The following is a 21,496-nucleotide window of genomic DNA, read 5'->3' as shown; positions in this document are numbered from 1 at the left end:
TTGAAAGTAATTGCATACGTATTTTGAACATTTTTATGCTTTTTAAAAACATTATACCAGAGGAGTTACCTTACAACTATAACCAAAAGGTTTAGGAGAAGTAATTGCAATTACCAATTTAGCAATTTACCCAATTAATTAACACTAGGCGGCGAACATTAATTAATTAAGTAGTTGAGACAAGAAACAGACAGTGTCCAACAACTCAACAAGCAATTGTCGTCGTTTGATGACTTATATTTAATCATCAGCTGCAACCATGTCTACTGGGCACTAAATTCAAATTTCAATTAAGCAGCAGTCATCCGGCTTTGTTTGCTGGCATGTCTGTCAAGCATACAACATTAGACTATAGCTTTGACTCGATGCATGCGGATAACCAACCAACTAATAGCAGAAAAAAAAAATTACAGCGAATTTATATGGAAAGTATAAATTATCTGGGCATTAACGGTAATTATATAAAAGGAAGGAAAGATAAAAGAACAGACTTGAAAAAGATACGCCGACGGTCGGGCCTAAATTCAGCACCAATTCCTCTCATCTTTTACTATATAAAATCTGATAGGCCACGATATCCACAAAAGACTCGGAACGCATGAAGCCGTTGGTCTAGCACTCTGCACACCGCGGCGGAAATTACGCTTTCATCACAGTACGGCCGCATAAATAACGAAACCTCGTCGAAATTGGTATGATGATGGTGACTGTATGAGGGGGAGAGAGAAGAAGGAGGAAGAAAGAGAGTTTAAAGTTTAAAGAAGATTCTGTGCTACGTGGCATTTGCCACGGAGCGGAGCGATCGGGTGGGGTAACAGCAGTTAGCGAGTTGCAGCAGCTACCGCCGAGCTCATGACTGGTGTCTTGATGGTTGGGGCTGCGGCGGTGGCTACTGCACGATCTTCGATGCCCCTGTAACGGAATTTCCTGACGTATTCCTTCGCTGGCCCTGTAATAAGCTTCTCCCAGGCCTCCCCCGCTTCTTTTCCCTGCCTCTCGAACACTTGGGTGGCGTCCAGATAATGGAGATTCCACTTCCTTACGTCCCTAAGCCGGAGTATCTTCTCCAACTGGCAGCGGACTAATTTGCAAGTATTCACCTTGACATCGTCGGTCGCCGCTCCCAGAAGTCCCGCCATGGTTTCTTCGTCTGCTGTTGCTGCCGCTTCCGCTCGCAGAAATCCGTCAAACTCCGGTACCCCGATTGCCTTCCTGATTCCCCGTGAATAGTCGGCCTCCGGTTTAAAGACCTTCCTGATCTCGTCCACCAGACCCGCCTCAACCATGCCGTCCACTCGGTCTGATACGAACTTGTCGAGCACAGGCAAGGACACATTCACCCAAAGGAACAAACAATCATACTTGGAACCGAACTCGCGACCTCCGCCTTCCACCAGTGCTTCTATGTATGAGTTGGAGCCGCCCACGATAATGGGAAGCTTGTCACGACTGACGATAGATTCAACGGCGAGAGAAGCAGCACGACGGAAGTCCTCGGCGGTGAAGTCGGCGTCAGGGTGCACCACTCCAAGCAGGTGGTGAGGGATGCCGCACATCTCCTCTTCAGTGACTTTGTTGGTGGCAATATCCAGTCCCTCGTATACTTGCATTTTATCGGAATTGATAATCTCTGCGCGGAAGTGGGTGGCCAGGTCGATTGAGAGTTTGGATTTCCCGGTGCCTGTGGCTCCCATCACGAACACGACGGTGTTTTTGGGGCGACGAACGTTGAAGGATTCCATACTGATTCCGCTGCCCGGAAAATTTAGTAAGGAGTGAGCCTGTTTACATGCAGTCGACATGGCAATCCTCATCTTCCAATAGAGGTTAATTCATCAAACAAGAAAAAGTATTGCAATATACAGTAGTATGTTTGAATTTAAAGCAAAGAAATAGACGCGCGCAGCGACCAGCCACCGAGCCTCTCTTCTCTCCTTTCTTTCAGAGAGGAGAGAGAGAGAAGATGGACAACAAATGGACAAGAGAGAAAGATATTAAGCAGTTTGAAATTTGGGGAAAATAAATGAATAGCCTAAAATTTGTGTGTATTTTTGGCGCCACAAGGGGTGTGTAGAGAGTTTCAGAAAAGGGGTGTGAAGATTTGTTTGAATTGAGCAACAGAGAAACCACCTTTGGAATGAAACACAATAAGTAAGGTTGGGATGGGAGCTGGGTATTTATGGAGCTATGGCCGGGACCACCGTGCAGCAGCATATAGGCATATAGCAAAAGACTCTTTTGTTTATTATTTTAGGTTATATATAACTATGAAAAATCAAGCAGAGCTAGCTTCAAGACGATTCCCTAAAAGTGAACTTGCTTATAGAAGCAGTGGGTAAGAGTGGTTTTGAAAGTTTTATACGGTGATCAGCGGGAGACAACTTGTAGAGGCATACGCGCTTTGATTTGGTTTCATGTTTCCAGTATCGTGTCCCATAATGGTCTGATTAGGTGGGTAAGCAAATTGTGTCCCTCATTATCATGCATGAGACAAAAGACAGATTAATGGGACTCCAAAGAAAAAAATTAGCTACTCTAATTGTTGGTACTAAATTAGAAAAATTAATAAAAGGCCAAAATGCATCAATAATGCACCACATATTCTCATTGTTTGTTTCTTGCAAAAGAAAAAAGGAGGATATATATGGTGCATGTATATGAGAGAACTGTCTATCGAACATAAATTATACACACATGATTGGTTAACTAGAATGTAACCAATCCAACAACACTAACAAATTTAAGTGGGTCAATTGGACCACATTTGGTCCAATCTGATCCAGTCCGATATGATGAGTCTCTTACAGATGGATTAAGTCCAATTCAGTGTTTCGACTGTTCAATCTGTTCAAATTGATTTTAATTTAGATTGGTTCCAATCCAAATATGGTCCAGTACTGATACTTATATTCGTATGTTCTATCAATAGATCGGATATTGGTTCATTTGGACCCAATTCAATATAAATTCATTACAGATGGAACAAGTCCAATCCAATGAATATTTTGGAGCGTTAAATCTGAATTGGTCTAATTTAATGTCTTATTGGTCTGTACAATCTATCTAAAACCCATCCATTGACACCCATACTAACAATGCACAATGCAAAGGTTGTAGCAGAAAAAAAGCACAGAGAACTAAAAGTTAAGGCTGATGAGGATGATAAATACATTGGGGGCAGACAGAGAGAGAGTTTTAGAGGTTAGAGGAAAATATAAGAATGAAAATTTTGGGAGAGAAAATAGAAGGAAATTTCAAAACCATCTTAGGATAAAAGAAGTACACTTAGTCTATGTTTGATTTGAAGGAAAAATAAGGGAAAGATAGGAAAATCTGTACAAGGTTTTCCTACCTTTTCCTTTCTTTCCCAACATTTTCTTTCAAACCCAAATATAACCTTAATGAAACATGAATTAATGAAAAGTCAGTAGGTTTTAACATGACGAGTTGAGATTTGGATTCAGCATCCAGCCAATATTACTGAATGAATGCATATATTGTAGTTGAACTCGATCAGGATAAAATCAAAAACATAATTGGTTGAGAAAAAAATAGAAGAAAAGAAAGTGGCTGCTTAATTTGTCAAACAAAAAGATAAACCGAAAGAGAAAAGAGACATAATAAATTAGAAACACAAATGTAATTTCTCTTTTCCTGACCTCTTTTAGATTCTTTCCCAAAGGTAGAGAAAGTAAAGGAAGTAAGAAGCTTAACAGCCCCTATTCTCTCTTAAAACAAAGTCTTTATCTTTTCTTTTTCTGTTTCTTGTCCATTTTCTTTTGTTTTCTGTTATTCTCTTCATAACCAAAATTTACACAGTCAATGACTTCTCAGTTCTCACGCTCTAAACAAACATTCACCGTGTAGTATCAGTGGAAATTCACGTGCTTTGCACGTGGTATTAACAAGACACATAAAATTTAAGTCCCACTTTGTGTAGATTTTCTGTGTGCGCTCTCTCATAAGTGAGGTATCATCTTTACATAATAATGATAATAAAAAATTAATAGCATAACATCACGAAGAAGGATATCTTTTGTCATTCTACCAGCAATGTTGGAGCTTATGTAATAATAATCTGAAATTTGCAGCCTTAGCATGCATCGACTAATTCTACATCAGTGTTTTCAAAAACGGACTGGACCAGACGGTTGGACCAGAAAAACCGGGAATTGGTCACTTGATCGGTTCCATTTTCTTCCAAAACCGCTTTCTTCCTTAAAATTATTGATTTTGATCAGCAAACTGCTGAACCGGCTGATTAACCATTCGAACTGTTCGAACAGTTTTGACTGTTTTCCAATTTTTTAATTTTTTTATCAAAACGGACCGACCATTCAGATTGAACGATCAGACTGTTTGAACCGATAACTGGACTCTGACCGGTCGTTTTTTAAAAACCATGTTCTACATCACCCCCCAAGCAAAATGCAACCGTTTTCATGATCATCAGATGGAAGCCAATCCCAAAACAAGCTGGTGATATGTATATAAACATGAGATGTTGATGTGGGACCAAGTGAGGGACCCACTTGGACTGACACAGGGGGACCCACCTGAGTTGGCACAGTAACCCGTATATGTGAATAGAAAAATACATAGCTAGCAGCAATATTTAGGTCAGCAGGTCTATGAATTAAGCGCCCGTGGTTGTGAATAGAAAAAGAGTTGAAATTTGTGACAACACTTTTTGACTTTCCTCTGATAAAGAGTTGACAGTGAAGAGAAGTCGCAATTAGAATATATTGATATATATTTGATCAAACTTTGGAATCGGCTCTTGCTTATAAATTAATGTTAAGTAGCTTTTAAGACTTGAATATTTAAACACAACTTATAAACATTCTCACAACTCAAGCTCCGTTTCACTTCTTAATTAAATTCTAAAATGGGAGTGGCCTGCACTTGACTAAGTATAGATTAAAAAGAGCATGTCCACGATCATAAAACTAGGCTGAAATTTGTGAGGGCCCTCCATGATATTGCTTGGTTAAGCATCAATTCACAACCTGCATCATATAATTTGGGAAAGGCCGGCAGTGCTAGCTTTCTGCTCCAACTAAAAAAGAAAGAAAAAAAAAAAAAACTTTTTTTTATCGTCGGTCTCTTGTTTTTCAACTTTGTTCTCATTCTATCACTTAATGTTAGCAATCATGAAACTTAATAATGACTTAATCTATATTTGAATTGAATTAGAAGGATCAAGTACAAACACTAATTAATAAAATGATTTTCTTTTTTATATATCTTAATTATTTATTTCATGGGTCTAAATACGAACTTACAAGTTACAAAGGAGAATGACATTAATAATAATTATTAATAGGGCAAGTGTTGTTGTTAAACAACAAAAGAAAAAAAAAATGCAGACCAAGGCCTTAGTCACCATAAGAGTTAATTAATTTCCTTTAATCAGACAATGGGGTGACTTAAATCAATTGTTTTCGCCTCTATGCGCTTGTACATGCTGAAGAATCAGTACTTTCACTTGATAGATAGAGTTGATCATCAATTGAATAATAGTATCGTACAAACTAGGTGCTACGTACCATTAGTGATGGAAATATATAGCTTAGTACACTTTAATTACTTGGTTTACTTTATTTAAAAAAATACCACGCTAATGAATCAGTGAATAAAATATACACAGCAGAAGAGACACGACTCTTGTAGCTATTGGAATATAGTGGTCAGGACATTGAGCTTTGAGCAATATACATGAACGAGATTGAACCCAGAATATAAGCACCTAGGTTGACAGAGGAAGACCAGCTGAAACACCACTGTTTCGATCTAAGAAGTGATGCACTCTTCTCTAGTGACTTGTTTGATTGGATTTTTATTTGTACCAAGTACAAACGTGCACTTTATTTCCTAGAAGAACTAAATATTAAATGGGTCCTAGGTGCTCTAAGCATTGACCTTGGTGCTATTGGTGCTATAACTCCATGGGTTGACCCTATTTTTTCTTTCTAGCTTTAGCTTTGCGCCAATTGTAGTTTATTAATCAGAGAGGTTAATGGCCACAAGCACAAACACTTGCATATCACAATTTGAACTGCTACTTAACTACAAGCATGCCTATCATACTAGCTAGCTATTTTTCTAATATATTTTCAGGATTTCTTTCAATATATTGGGTTTTCCATTTTGGACGTGGGAAATAAAGTAACAAAGTGTGGATTCATTACTTTAAAGTATTTTATTTTAAGCGCTAGCTTATTAATTCATTGGCAACCTAGTGAATTTTAGTCATTCTTTGTCAAGCCAAATGATATATTAGCTATAGGTTAATTAATACTGCCGTAGAAGCCTTATCGCTATATATGATCATTTATTTATCCCTAGTGACCGAGACTTTTGCTATTCTAAACTTCTGAAATCAGCTATGGTTATCTCTATTTACTTAACTAAATAGGGGAAAGAAAGAAAAGAAAAGAAAGTTCAAAGACTCTGTGGGCAAGAATATAATCATAAAAGTGAGATCATTAGAGGGCTTTAACAAAAGGAAAATGATAACAGAAGTGGGGCCTTATGAAGAAAATATATAATGGTTTGTGTTGGAGAACGAAAAACTATTGGGAGAACTTACGTAACAGCTTAAGCTTTTAGGTTGAAAGGTTCAATGAATTGACCTATTCAGAGGCCTCACCTAATAGCTTAAAACTTTGAGAATTTATAACCCAGAGAGAGAAATGCCAGGACGATGGTAGCTCGTATAATTGTCACTGTGAAACGCAATGTGTAATATGAATCTCCTGGTCAAGAAGCTCGCTCCATAAAACTGCTTGCGTTGTTCTTGGAAGTCTCTGCCATTCATAACCAATAACAGAGATATGATGGCGAGTAGACAATGCTGGGGTCACCTCATTATCTAATGCCACTAACAGCAACAGATTCATAACTCCAGAAAACTTTTTCATTTTTCTGTCTGTTATGCCATGGGTCATGGAAATTTCTAATTGCTCATAAAGGCGATTACAGCCTAGGAACTAACTATTTTTTAACATATATATAAATGGTACAGAAACTCCAAAAACGAAAAGTTGATCGTACAGGAATATTGCAGCGGAAAGTCGGAAACTAGAAATCAATCACCAAGTGCGGTGCGTCTCAGATCCCAGTGTAGAATGTCGCATTAAAGTCTCTTTGTTCGTACCATATGTAACTGTAGCTAATACAGAGAGAAGAAATGAAAGGCCGCAGACATTTGTCCAGTACCCTCTGGAAGATAATTTGAAGATCGAGTCATTTCTGTCTTCATGACAAGGAAAACAATTCAGCATTAACTGACAGTAGTTACAGGAGCAAACTCCTCCGTGTGTTTCTTCTTCCTTGTCGACAAATTGCACATGAATGAAGTAGAGCCAAAGACTGTGGACACGCAGTTCACATCTTTGATCTGGGTTTTCGCAATGCTCGTGACACTTGTGAATTGTCGAACCTTTATGTCGAAAAAGAAAAAGAACAAACATCTGGGTCTTCTGAACTTGTAATAACATCCAACTCAGGGAATTGGAGAGAAAAAAAGTTCAGAGTTCGAGAGGTTCTGAATTGGAGAATTTCAGATATGCAATGCAATGTGATTTGTGAAGACCCATCTCATTTGTCCTGTCATCCTATTAGTTGGGAATACATGGAACAATAACGCTACCAATCTGTGCCAGAATATTACAGAAAATGGAGGTGACAACCCATTGTTTCATTCAAATGGTCTGAACCTGGTCACTTGGGTTAATGTAACATGGGCAACATATATAATGGATGGGTCAGTTTCTGGAATCTAAACCCATGTTTTGACTTTTGAGAACAAGTTGCATCACCCATGTCTAGTGAATTTGTTTGGTCCGAGTTGAAGTTAACGCTACTCCAACCCAAGGCCCAATCCATTGCCATTTTTTTATTCATCCTTCTCATGGGTTAGGTAAACTGATAGAAGGAGAACAGTCCCTGCACCACTTCATGTTCTTCCCAGCAAATACCTAACAATGGTTCCTTGAATGTGGCAAACTAAAACCCCGAATTGCCTGAAAACGATGTTTGGATAAAATCTTCTGGGCCACCGAAACCCTATTAATATGCTCGTATGAAGTGTCACAATTCACAACTCACAAGTAACACATCCAATCATGCAACATAGGACGTCCAATCTCACGACCCATTCAATGCGCTGTATTTAACGATGCATCGTTTTCAAGTACCCATTTGCCCATTTCTGTCTCCAATTGAAAGGCACAATTACTTTTCAATATAAAGGGACCAAGGGCTACCTTAGCTTTCAGCATCTTGAGTTTGCACTCCAAACAGTTCCTTTTAAGCCCATTAACACAACATGGCTTTCATATAAGGATACCACTTTGGAGATCTCTCTCTATGTGCTACTTGGGTCGGGTCACTAATGATTAGTGCCCGGGCCTATAGGTTATGTATTCAAAAGTGCAGTTATGGTTATCTAACCTTTGAAAGTGTGGAGAGTCAACCCGATCATGATGGGCTAGGACCTGATGTGCTACCTGGGGCCCACTCCGTATTGGCCTCTATAGGCTGCATATGGACTTATTCAATGCTAAAGTTTGTTAATGTACCTCCCTAGTCCAAGTCTAGGCTTGCTAATGACACCCACAACCAGGGACTGAAAAAAAATTCACGTTAGGATTTTGGCTCCAGAGATCTTCAGGAGCTTTTTGACACTTTCATTTGTGTTACCTGTGATGTGAATGCAGTACGTTGAACTAGAAAGCCAGCCTGCCTTCCTACAGCGATCTTTCTTTGGTTGGAGCGTTGCTTATTTCAGACTGCCCACAATGCCCCCCCCCCCCCCCTTATTCCTTTTTATCTCTGATACATTTCTTTATCCCCTCTTTTAAGAGTCAACGGACCTAGTTCCATGTAAGACGTGTGAACTGAGATCTGGGCCCATTGTCTATCTTAAATAAACAGGGGCATTACCAACAGCCCATGATGTGTAAATGACCCATGAACATTTATAGCATCCGATGCTAGGGATAAGGGTCTACAGTGCTACATCTCATGTTGGGTTTAAGAGAAAGCTACTTAAGGAACCCAATTCGTGATCTAAAGACACAAGAGTCCCACCGAGCCTCTTTTGGGGTCTATGTGTATTGCAAATGGACTACCCACTTGGCGTCCTCGATGCAAATGATATTTATGTTTACTTGTTTAGTATGCGATGAATAAACAGGAAAGCAGGAAAGGCACACTGCGTGGGCCCTACGTGTAGCTTCTCTATTGGCTTGGTTTTCAAATTCCTTCACCCAACTAGAGACGAACACGATGTGATCACAACATATTCCTTCATGGACTCGAATACGGCCCAAAAGGCCCAACATACTTCAGGGGTGGACTGCATTTTGAATAATGCTAATGAACAACGGCCTTTTTCAACTTTTCATGGATACATAAGGGTGTTAACGGTATTCAAAAAATCTGATTTTGAATTTGAGATTGGACATAATTGAAACGAATTTGGATAATTCAAATATCTAATCGATCGAATTCAGATATCCTATCCATACCAAATAGTTAATCGGATTCAAATTCGGATATGACCTGATTCGATTCGATAAATATCCGAATTCGACCGATTATTTAATTCTTATATATAATATATAAATTTTTAAATGTTTTATATAATTTATATATATAATAATTAAATTATATAAATAATTTATATATTTATATATTTTATATAACTAAAATATTTATTTATATATTAATTACCTAAAATAATTAATTAATTGAATTTGAATCGAATCGAATATTCGAATATTTAATCGGATTCGAATTCTAATATTAATTTTCAATATCTATCGGATATCGAATCGAATTTTTTAATCGGATTCGAATTCGGATATTACCTGATCCAATTCGAATTCGATCTGTTTACACCCCTATTGGATACAACCATGTTTGTAAGGCAAGAAACTTGTATAAATTCATTGCTTCCTTGCATTAGGCTCGGTTTGGAAAGGTACAAATACAAATATGTACAGTACAAATACATATAAAATAATACAAAATATAGGATTTTGTACTTATGGCTCAATTTGAAAGGAGTACAAATACAAATATGTACAATACAAATACATACAAAATACAAGGCTTTGCACTCTATATATTTGTATTTGTACTCCTTCCAAACTGAGCCTAATGCAAGGTTTTGTACTTATGGCTCAGTTTGGAAAGAGTACAAATACAAATATGTATCTTACAAATATATACAAAATAATACAAAATACAAGATTTTGCATTATGCATATTTATATTTGTACTCTTTCTAAACTAAACCTTTATATTTGTACTTGTACTTTTTCAACACCAAAGGGTTTGTGTGATTTGCCTTCAATTCGATATGCTTGATGTCCCAAATGAAAGAGAGGGATAATGTACCACTCTCCTTTTTGAAATGAGAGGCTAAAATTGTAGGCTAAAAAGAGTGAAGGAAGCCACACTTTGGGATAAGGAGTTGCCTGCCAACTCAAAGGAGAAAGGTGACTCAATTGTTTGGCTAGCCAACCAATAGGGCTCTCAAAGCAACCCAAATTACTAAATGGGCAATATGCTTTGCACTTGAAGTTAAAACTGTGATCAACCAACTCACATGCTCAAAACCAAATTGACATGGGTGTCAAAATACTAGGTTTTGCACTCTATATATTTGTACTTGTACTCCTAGACAAAACCTAATTTCGAAGGATACAAATATTAATATTGTAGGTACATAGTGGTTGCTAAGACCATCAAATTATAGAGAGTGTCAAACCAATGCTACATGGACGCTTGCGATGAATCCATAATTCATACCTGGGACAAGTCGTAGTGAACTTTGGCTAGCGCGAATCGGCGAAAAAGCTAAGATGCGTGTGGGTTTGCGATGAACCCCAGACACGCATGGATTTGTGATGAACCCCAAACACGCATGGAGTTGCAATGAACCCGACACCATTAATAGAACTGCGGAATCACAATAAATCGGGAATAAATGTCAGTTGCTCATGCGTCTTTAAATTACGCATACGGGTTTAATGAAATTTGTGATGAACCCCAAACACGCATGGAGTTGCAATGAACCCAACACCATTAATAGAACTGTGGAATCACAATAAATCGGGAATAAATGTCAGTTGCTCATGCGTCTTTAAATTACGCATACAGGTTTAATGAAAGTACGCCTACCAAAGGATGACGTCACCCATGCCACGTCAGTATAATAGGGTCACATACGGAGAGAATCCAGAAGGAATATGATTCCCTAATAATGACCCCTTAATAGTCAAACAAAAGGAAAGATCTCCTTTCCTAATAGAAAAGGACTCCTTCCTTAATAGCCCTAACTCTCTATAAAAAGGGGAGAGCAATTCTTCCCTAGGGACAAGACAACACAATACTATTTTAACCTAGGGTTTCTGAGAGGGAGGCAACTCCCTTCTCTCCTCTCTTCTCCTCTCTTCCCCACATCCTCTCTCTTTCCCACTGCTATCTCCGGACCTTCGAAGATTGACCAACCTTCGCCTTACCATGGCACCTACAAATACATACAAAATAAAAACAAAATACAAGATTTTGCACTCTACATGAAAATAAATTGAGTCAAAATCTTATTTTGTTGTATTGGTAATTGTATGAAGCCACTTGTGTGTGTGTGTGTGTGTGTGTGTATGTGTTTAAATATTAATAGTAGAACCATTAACTACAAGTGCTATCCAATCTCTATCATCAATCAAAAACTCTAAGATTATGAAATAATAAGGGATGTTCTACAATATGAATATTTTTGTTTTTATTTGTTTTTGAAATTGACTATCAGCAACAAAAACATGTTCTTAAACTAGGTTTTACAAGTTGGTTTTGTTTCAAAAATAATTATGAATTATACTATCATGTTGGACAATTGGAGCATTGTCCATTCTATAGGGTATAGAAACACCTCACCCTCTCATAGTCTCATTCCATGGGAGCTGAGGTCATCAAATGGGACCCAAGGTCATAAAGCATCATGTATGCCAATAAAGGGTTACAATTCATCCTCTTATCATATTAAATAAACAATGCACCCACATACTAACATGTTTTTGTATTTTTTGTCTTGGGAAACAATCTATTTTCAAACCATATGATTTCAATTGCTTTTGGAATTGGCAACAAGGAATTCAATCCTTGTTAGAGAACACTCCTCAAGAACTACATTTTTTGTTTCAGTTTTAGAAAAAAAAAATACAAAACCAAAGACAAGTTTTTCTGTGCTTTTGTTTTAAGAACCAACTAGAAAATGACCCCCCATACCAAATATGGGGCTAGTATTTTGATTTTTTTTTCAAATTTTATTTCTAAATAATACCACACTTTATGGATCATGCATCATTTGAAATGAGTTTTTGTTTTTTTTTTCCTTTTTGGTGGATGTGACTATCACTAACTTTTTCTAAAGCGCAATTAACTACCATTTGAATGGGTATATACACATCTGAGGAAGGAATAACCACTTTTAAGATACTTATTCTTAAGAAAATAAGATACCACTTGTCTGAGAGAAAAGTTATTTAACAAGAACAATTTATTGGAACTCACAACAACAAGAACAATTCACATTGGAGAATACCTCCAAAATCTCTTATTAACAATGAGCTAAACTATTAAGTGCTAGTCCTAATGGATTGCGATCTAAATTTTAATGAAGCAAAGACTTGCTCCTAATTGGGTGAGACTAGGTACTTAATACATTGTCAATACTTCTTTTTTTTTATCAATATCAATGAACTTTTATTAATAAGGAATTAGATAATCAGAGTTACAAAGGAGGGAGCTAAATAGTCTTAACTCCCAACTACCCAAGGTACATTTTGACTATGAAGCAATTACAATTACAATTACAAAATAGCCCAGAACATAGTATTCCTGTTTACCCTTTGTTTAGCTAAACCATCTGCCAAGGGATTTGCAATTCTCTTTATCCATGTACATTGTATTTCCATGTCCTTGGTGAGCCACTTAAATTTCCTCTTTTCATTGTTGTATCTCTAGAGCATAGAACTGTCCTCTGTTAGCCAATTCACCCCAATTTCAAAATACCTTCTATAATCAACTTTTTAATATTCAGTTCTTTGGCCCTTTGTATCCCTTCAATAGCTCCTAGAATCTTAGCCCTCAAAGAGTCTCCTACCCCAATCGGACCAGAGTACATAGCCAACAAATTTCCTGCTTCATCCCTTATTACTCCCCCTATTTCAGAAGGCCCTGGATTGCCTATGCTGCTACAATCGAAATTCAGTTTGGTGAACCCATGAGGTGGAGGTGTCCAGCAAAAGTTTATGTTCTTCCTGCTTTAGCCTGTTTTTGCAATCTCCTTCCAGCTCCTTATCATCTCATCAACTGAGAACACTTTAAACAATTCCAATGTTCTCAGCCAATGTATCATCCCGATGTGGATTGTCTCAAGGATTTCATCCATACTTCTCTCCTTATCTAAGAATATCCTTGAGTTTCTCTCCTCCCAACTAGTCCAACATATTGCAGCCCTACCAGATCTCCACATGATTTTGGCCCTTTTGGTTGGCCTATTGGGCATGGAAGTAAATAAGCATTGCACATTCAAAGGAGGAGTCCACTTGCACCCAAACAAAGAGGTAAACCATTCCCTAATAACCTTAACAAACTGACAAGAAATTAGTAAATAGTATCCAGACTCACCATCAGATTTACAGAGAACACACCATTGAGAAGACAAACAATTGTCGGGTCTTTTTCTTTGGAGTAGATCCCTTGTATTAACTCTTTCCAGAAAGGCTTCCCAACAAAAGCTCCCAAACTTTGGGGGTATAGGTCGACACCATACATCTTTGACAGGAAAAGACAATCCAACTGAAGGAAAGGGTAACGGTGCTTTAAAGGAGGCACAAGTGTAAGAACCCGAGGGAGTGAGTATCCATATTCTGCTATCTAGCTTTATTGGCTCAATGAAAACCCCTTCAAGAATAGAAAGTAAGCTAAAGTACAAGCTAACTCTATGTCCCTAACATCTCTTCTCATACTCAAATTCCATCCAAACCTAGAAGGTGAATTAGAAGGAACAAGAAAAGAGGAAACTGATTCATTTTTAAAGGTAGAGATAGCATAAAGGTTTGGAAATTTATCTTTCAATGAAGAGTCCCCAACCCAAACATGTTCCCAAAATTTAATGAGGTTATCTGAGTGCAAATCATACCTGATCCATGGAGAGAACAAGGGCAAAATGGCTTGAATAGATTTCTAAGGAGAAGTTGTTGTGGCCCTAGCTAGAATCCCAGAATCCCATACATTGTCTACCAGCCCATGTATTTGCCCCTACATACTATCTCCCACCTAACCCTATGATCCTTCTTCTCCTCCCCCAGCTCCCAAAGAAAGTCTCTCATTAGTTTTTCCAGTCTACTAGCCACCTTATCCAAAATCTTAAAAACTAACAAAAAATAATCAGGGAGGTTAGTCAAAGTAGACCTTATTAAAGTGATTCTCCCTCCAAGAGACAAATAGTTTTTCTTCCAGTTAGCAAGTCTCTTTTCAAATCTCTCCACAACAGGGGCCCATCACCTTTCTAAGGATTATCCCCCAAAGGTAGACCAAGGTAATTTAATGGCCAATTAGAGACTACACATCCCAGCATGTCTGCATACTCACCAATCTTCCCTTCCCCAAGATTGACTCCAACTATACAACTTTTCTCAAAGTTCTCCCTCAAGTTTAGCATCTGCTCAAAAAGTTGTATAGTGAGCTTCAAGTTCCTAATCCAATTGATATCCCCTCCTTCACAAAACAAAATTGTGTCATCTGCAAATTGTAGGTGTGTAAGCGGTATACTATCTCTTCCAACTCTCCACCCTCTTATTAACTCCCTAGAATCTGCTTTAGAAATTAGTCCCCCCAACACTTCTGCTACCAATGTAAACAAGAAAGGGGATAAGGGGTCACCTTGTCTAATCCCCCTCAAGGCTGGGAAATAGTCCACCACTGTCCCATTCACCAAAACGGGATAATGGCAATCCTTAATGCAACCAATCACCCATTTACACCAGATATCTCCAAACCTAAAGTTAATCATCACCTCTAGTAAAAAAGACCAATCAACCAAGTCATACACCTTTTCCAGATCTAATTTACAGACCACACCTCTTCTCCTCGATCTGTTATAGTCCTCTAAACTCCTATTTGCTACCAGTATTTGATATGTTATATGCCTCCCCTTCACAAACGCTCCTTAATTGCTAGCTATGATAGTTGGAAGCACCTTTCTGATTCTAAGGGACAACACCTTAGTGATGATCTTGTAAACTAGTTACTAGACTGGTCGGCTTGTAATCTTTTGGAGTATTTGCATCACTTTTCTTGGGGACCAAAGCAAGGAAGGTGGAGTTTAACCCAAGGTTGATTACTCCTCTGGTATGGAATTCATCAAATACCAACATTAAGTCCTCCTTTAGTATCTCCCAGCAGTCCTAATAAAAAGCCATCATAAAACCATCTAGGCCAGAGCCTTTGATCTATCCATTGAGAAAAATGCCTCTTTTATTTCTTCCAACTCAAACTTCTTTTCCAGCCACTCCCTATCTTCTCTCATCAGTGTTGACCAATCCAATCCTTTCAGCCACACCCTTTTATTCAGGGGCCTTCTAAATATATGCCTAAAATTATCTGCAAATGCTTATGCAATTTCTCTTTGACTTGTGACAGATTCCCCTTCAATCTCCAAACTTGTAATGAAATTTATTTTCCTTCTACCACTTGCCAAGGCATGAAAGAACCTAGTGTTCGTGTCCCCCTCTTTTCGCCACTTGCATCTTGACTTCTGTCTCCAACTTATTTCCTCCTGAAGATTATAATCCTCTCTATTTACGCAATCTCCATCTTTGTTCCTTATTCTCTACAGTTAGGCTGCCTTTCCCTTCTTTGCTGTCTAGATCTTCGATTTCTGAGATTAGACTCTACTTTCTTTCCTCCAATCTCCCAAACTCTAATAGATTCCATTCCTTGATTCTTCCTTTCAGGTATTGGAGCTTTTTATGAAACCGCATTCCACACCACACCACTACAAGATTACTTTCAGACCACCACTCTTCTACTTTCTTAATGAACCCCGAGTGCTCTAACCACATGTTTTCAAATCTAAATGGAGCAGAATCTACATTTCTCACCTCCTCCTTGCAAAGTACAATAGGCCAATTATCGGAGGTCACCCTCGGAAATGTTCTAGAGTTCAGATTCCCCCAATATTCCTCCAGATCATTTGAAAATAGGAATCTGTCCAAGTTAGAGCAAATTGGAATGGTTTGGAGATTGGACCATGTATAACACCTTTGTGATAATGGGATTTCCTTCAATTCAAAGGCCTCAATGAATTGGTCAAATCTTCTCATACTTGTGGTAGTTCTCTATCTTGGGCTATTTATTTCTTCCACAAATCTGATTACATTGAATTCACCTCCTAAGCACCACGGCCCATCCCACAGACCCCTTATGTCAACCAACTCTTCCCATAGTAACCTCCTTTCTCTATAATTATTTGGCCCATACACATTGGTTATCACCCATTCAAATCCGTCTTTCACTTGCCTAACTTTGATAGAAACTGAAAATTGTCCTATCAATCCCTCTAACCCTTCAACTGCCTCCTTCTTCCACATTGTCACAGCACCCCCTATTGAGCCCCATCAAGGTAAAACCACCCAACTTATCCCCCTACCTCGCCACACACTCCTAGCCCATTTAATGTTAAACTCTGCTCTTTTAGTTTCCCAGAGGAATACCACATTTGGGTCTATTTTCCGGATTGCCTCCTTTATTACTGCTCTCTTCCTTGCACTACCCAGTCCCCTCACATTCCAGATAATAATCCTCATTATTCTTTATTATCCACCCCTTACACCTATTACCCTTATTTTCTTCATTTCCTCCTTTCCCCCTAGCTCCATTGCTCCCGTCTCCCATCCCATCCTTCACCAGCCTTTCCACCTCATTCATTTTTCTCCTTTTAGTCTTTGCTTCTTCTCTCTTTTTTTTTTTGTAGGAATCCTTTCAGATCAATTGCATATTTCAGTTTACACCCCAGCTTCTGTACAAATGCTGCCACAGATTCCTCACTTCCCAGATCTATCTTTCTATTTCTCTCCTCTTGGCCAACTTCCTCACCTCTACCTTCTTCCTCCTGACTTCTTTCTATCTAAAACTCAGCTAGCCCTTCCTCTAGGGATTTATTCTCCCCTATTTCATTTGTCATATTCTCAATATTTCCCAGAATTCTAGTTATATTATTTGCTTCCACCTTTTATTCTACCTCCCTCCCCCAGTCTTCTCTAATGCTGCTCCCACTATTTGCCCCTCCCCCTACTACATAGGCTATAGCTTCTGAACTGGGATTGGAATCTGGTATACAGGACATAGAGCAGTCATTAGTAACGAAAATTGAATGGACACATTTACTTGGGTTTACCTGGGAGTGAAAAGGGGAGCTGGATTTAGGATCAGTCAAATCCTGATTAAGTGTACGAGTGTCGCCTAACCCCTTGGTTCGGGTCTGAGATGGTGTCCTTCCTGTCTCCCTTGTTATACATTGGTCCCTCTCTGTACCCTCCTGTTTGTTCTTCACTGCTTCGTTCCTGCTTTGCTTCAAGAGAGCCTCGGACACTTCCTTACACACCTCCTGTCTGTTAGCAGGGTTTGGTAATGGTGCTTCTAAGTTCAAGTCATAATTTTCGCCCCCATCAATGATGATGTGCTCTGCTAATCTATTAGTCACCTGATGTAGTGGTTGCTATGAATCAGATCCGTCTGCTGCAACTTTTGAGAACAAGATGCCAAGATTTAATTTTTCCGCAATCTCAGCCTCTAACTCTTTGTCTGTATCCACACTACCTATGCTGGACTGTTCATCTGAATCCTCTTCCATCTCTGTGTCGTCCATCTGACATTTTACCCAGCCCTCATCGACTCCCTCCTTCTCCTCACCGCCGTTCCGTACATACCTGGGGTTTGAATGGTCCTGTACAGGGAGGCTTCTTCTAGAAGGTCCAAGCACTGGTCTGGGAACCTAGTGTAGAGATCCGCCGATTTTCTCTTTCCGCCAGTTCGCAACTGATACGCCAACACCAGTTCTTTTCGAGGAAGAAGAAGATAGACGCTTTTTAGCGTCTATAATCCTCTTATTTACGTCTTCGGCCACGTGCTCACTTAAACAAGCACGTGGCCCCAGGTTCGAACTCATGGTTGACCCACCGACTCCTCTTACCGGTTCGGACAACCATGGGTTGGAGAACTACCACCTCTTACCCCCCTTCTTGACCACCTCAGCAAAAGAAGCGCGGGCCCCTATCCTTCGAATGACTTCCAAAATTTTTTAAAATATTTTCCTTAATTAGCTTGCGTGTCTCTTGGTTTCCCACCTGCGCTTTCCAGTTTCCTCCTTAGACCGCTGCTGGTCAACCTCCATTCCCTCCAACCCATGGTTGCCACCTGTGAACCATCCCGCCACGTCACCTTCATCTTCTTCCTTCGTGCTTCACCCCCAGAGCTCCACCTCCTTCTCTAAAACCAGCCAGATCTTATACCAGACTTCATTAGCCAACATTTCGACTACCCTTGGGACCGATTCTAGTTCCACCCCCTTAACCCTAACCTCCACAGCTCGAAAATTTTCCATATTGATTTCCTCCACCACCCCACCCAACATCTTTACTATATTGTCCAGGTTTGATTCGTCCCAGAGGTGAAATGGGAGTCCAACCATTTTTAGTTGAAGCTCCCTCTGGGAGGCACCAACTCATTACACAGAGGTTTCCAGTTATGTACGTATATCAACCCATCTTCCCATTCAAAAGCTGTGAAACCTCTGTTTTTTCGGTCTTTGATTTCTAAGACTGCCTTCCGGTTTGAAAATGGCTTTAAGTCTACCTTCGCATCCAGCTTCAGATTGTTCACCACAGCTTTCAACACCTTCCTCCAATCCTGTACGTCCTTGCTGGTTGTAATCACCATCCTCTTCTCCCACTCATCCTTCTCAGCCTCAAACCAGACTTTCAGACCCTTGCCTGAGAGTGCTACTGCCTTTCCGCAGCTAAAGGAGTCCTGTTTCAGTGCCTGACTCGAGGTCTTATGGATACTCTCATCTTTGCTATGTTCTTGTTCGTGTTTCATTGGTAGATGATTATCGACCGCAGCCAGGAACTTCTATAACTCAGCCGCGAAATTTTCCAACCTCGTGTATTCTTCCCTTCCGATGAGCAGACCATCTGTTTCCGGTCCCCAAAATACTCGGTGATGGTAATGAACCATCCTTTCCTATTGCATCTTAGTTCCACTACAAATTTCTTCCTTTCCAATTCCAATATATTTCTCCACCCTACATTTTTTACGGATTGGAGTACACCATCGATGAAACCTTTCTGCCAGAGGACTGCTTCCTCCAGTAGAATTATCATCGCCCTCCTACCTTCTCTTACCTTCAAGAGATTTCTACCTCTTGCCTTTCCGCTTTCCAGGAGAAGTTTCTTCGCTTCAATGTCCAATACTGACTTCCACCTATTCGCCACCTGAAACTCTGTGTCGCTTCCTCTTCCCATCTTCTCACTCACGAGATCTTAGCAGAATCCTGGGATCGCCATCCAGGTATGCACAAATAACTGGGGCTAGATCATGATAAACCAAAGAAAAGATGATCACAGGAATTGTGGATGGAACTTTCCCCCAGTTGCCTGATGCCTCTAATCCCGACCACCCTCCAGATAACACAGCCAGCACCTCAATTGCTACAAGTAAACCTGTAAATCCCTTTCCTTTTATTGTCAATACTTCTTCTTCGTGCCTTAAAAGTAATGTCCGAAGGATCATACAATAAAATGTATGGTGAGTTGGTAGAAGGGAGGGATTCTAAAACCAATGTAATAATAGAGCCACGGCTTACTTAGCAGACAAATTAAATAAACCAATGTAATATAGAACCCAGATTTTCTAGTCACTTTCTCTACCCACAATAAACTGTAGCAGTACATCCCACAATACAATAGGGCGATGTGTGACTATAACTCAAGGCGGGTATAGAATTGTGGGTAGGAAATCGGGATTGAATGTAACAATGATACCCAACAATATGCCTAATCTTGCCTAGTTTTAAGTTTTTTGTTTAAATTGGGCTGGCATTTGGGATATGAGCTAAAACTGGGCTCGGGCATAAGTGCTTGTGTAATAGAGGCGGGATGGGCTCCCCGCAACCCACATGCATAGCACGGGAGGATGGGCTGTGGGACGCCTATGGGGCACGCTCCGTGGGCAACCCATCCGAATTCTGTATTTCTGTTAACAAGTTTTTGTTGTGTAAAATGTTTACGTTGGATTTGCATCAGGCATCAAGTAGAGGGCTCAAAAACGGCGTTGGGCGTGGGTTGGGTCTAGGCTCGACCAAGCCTCCCAAGTTGTAATCCGAAATATTAATAAATGATAATATGGATTTCAGGCTTAGTTTGGAAGGAATACAAATACAAATTTGTACAGTACAAATCCATACAAAATAATACAAAATATAAGATTTTGTGCTCTACATATTTGTATTTGTACTCCTTCAAAATGGAGCCTCAGTTACAAATCAGAATGTAGCACGACTTCAAGAAATGGGGGTGCCTGCGACCAGCCGACCACGTATGAGGATGAGATAAAGAAAGAGCTTGACGAGGAATGGAGTGGGCAGCCTTGTTGTAGCGCCAGGGAACAAAGTTAACCGAACTGTGAGGGATATGACTAAAAATGGCTCTGCAATCTGCAATGACTGTACGAATTTGCCAAGGAGGACTAAAGTCTTCCTCCAACAGAGCTTTAATTACAATTTGTGCGTCTCCCTCAATCTGAACATGGTGGAGACGAAGAGAATGGATAAATTTGAGAGATTTCAGAAGAGCACGGGCCTCACTTTCAACTGCTGAAGAGCAATTTAGTTTTACCACTCCAGCTAGAACAAAGGAACCAAAATGATCTCTAATTGTGATGCCCGCTCCAGCTCCTATGTTAGAGAAAGATCCATCAAAGTTAAGCTTTAACCAATCAGTAGGAGGCTTACCCCAATTCTCACAACTTAAAGATTGGTCTTGAGAATTTATACGACCCTGTGACGATAGAGTATTGAGAATATCCTCTTCTAAACCTTTGACTTGGGCTGAAATATCATAAATGATTCTTCTAGGGTCAAGATCACCATTGTCCAAAACCACTCTGCAGCGGCAGCGTGCCTTCCAAATGTACCATGCACTAACGTTATAGCACAAATAGCAAGTATAGGGACATGGTCTTTTGAACAGGGATCATCCAAATCCGCCCAATATGCAAGCCAATCCGTGATTGACTAATCAGCATGTCAGTCCGCCTTTACACCCACCGGTGAGGTAGCCCAAACTCTCTTTGAAATTTCACAATAAAGAAGAAGATGATCAAGAGTTTATGTATCATTCGAACAAAAGCTACAAGT

General features: G+C 39.6%; 1 pseudogene across 1 annotated transcript; it reads right to left on the bottom strand.

Annotated features, from left to right (window-relative positions):
• Positions 1–270: 270 nt before the first annotated feature.
• LOC104596425 (adenylate isopentenyltransferase 5, chloroplastic pseudogene) lies at positions 271–2,215 on the bottom strand (annotated as a pseudogene). Its single transcript, XR_016085230.1, has one exon. The product of XR_016085230.1 is annotated as an adenylate isopentenyltransferase 5, chloroplastic pseudogene (transcript).
• Positions 2,216–21,496: the final 19,281 nt, after the last annotated feature.

This window comes from Nelumbo nucifera, chromosome 1 (assembly GCF_055504915.1).
Source record: "Nelumbo nucifera cultivar China Antique chromosome 1, China Antique-T2T, whole genome shotgun sequence".
Classification (NCBI taxonomy): Eukaryota; Viridiplantae; Streptophyta; class Magnoliopsida; order Proteales; family Nelumbonaceae; genus Nelumbo; species Nelumbo nucifera.
Note: the sequence above shows the minus strand (reverse complement) of the source record. Positions and strands in the feature narration are given on the sequence as shown.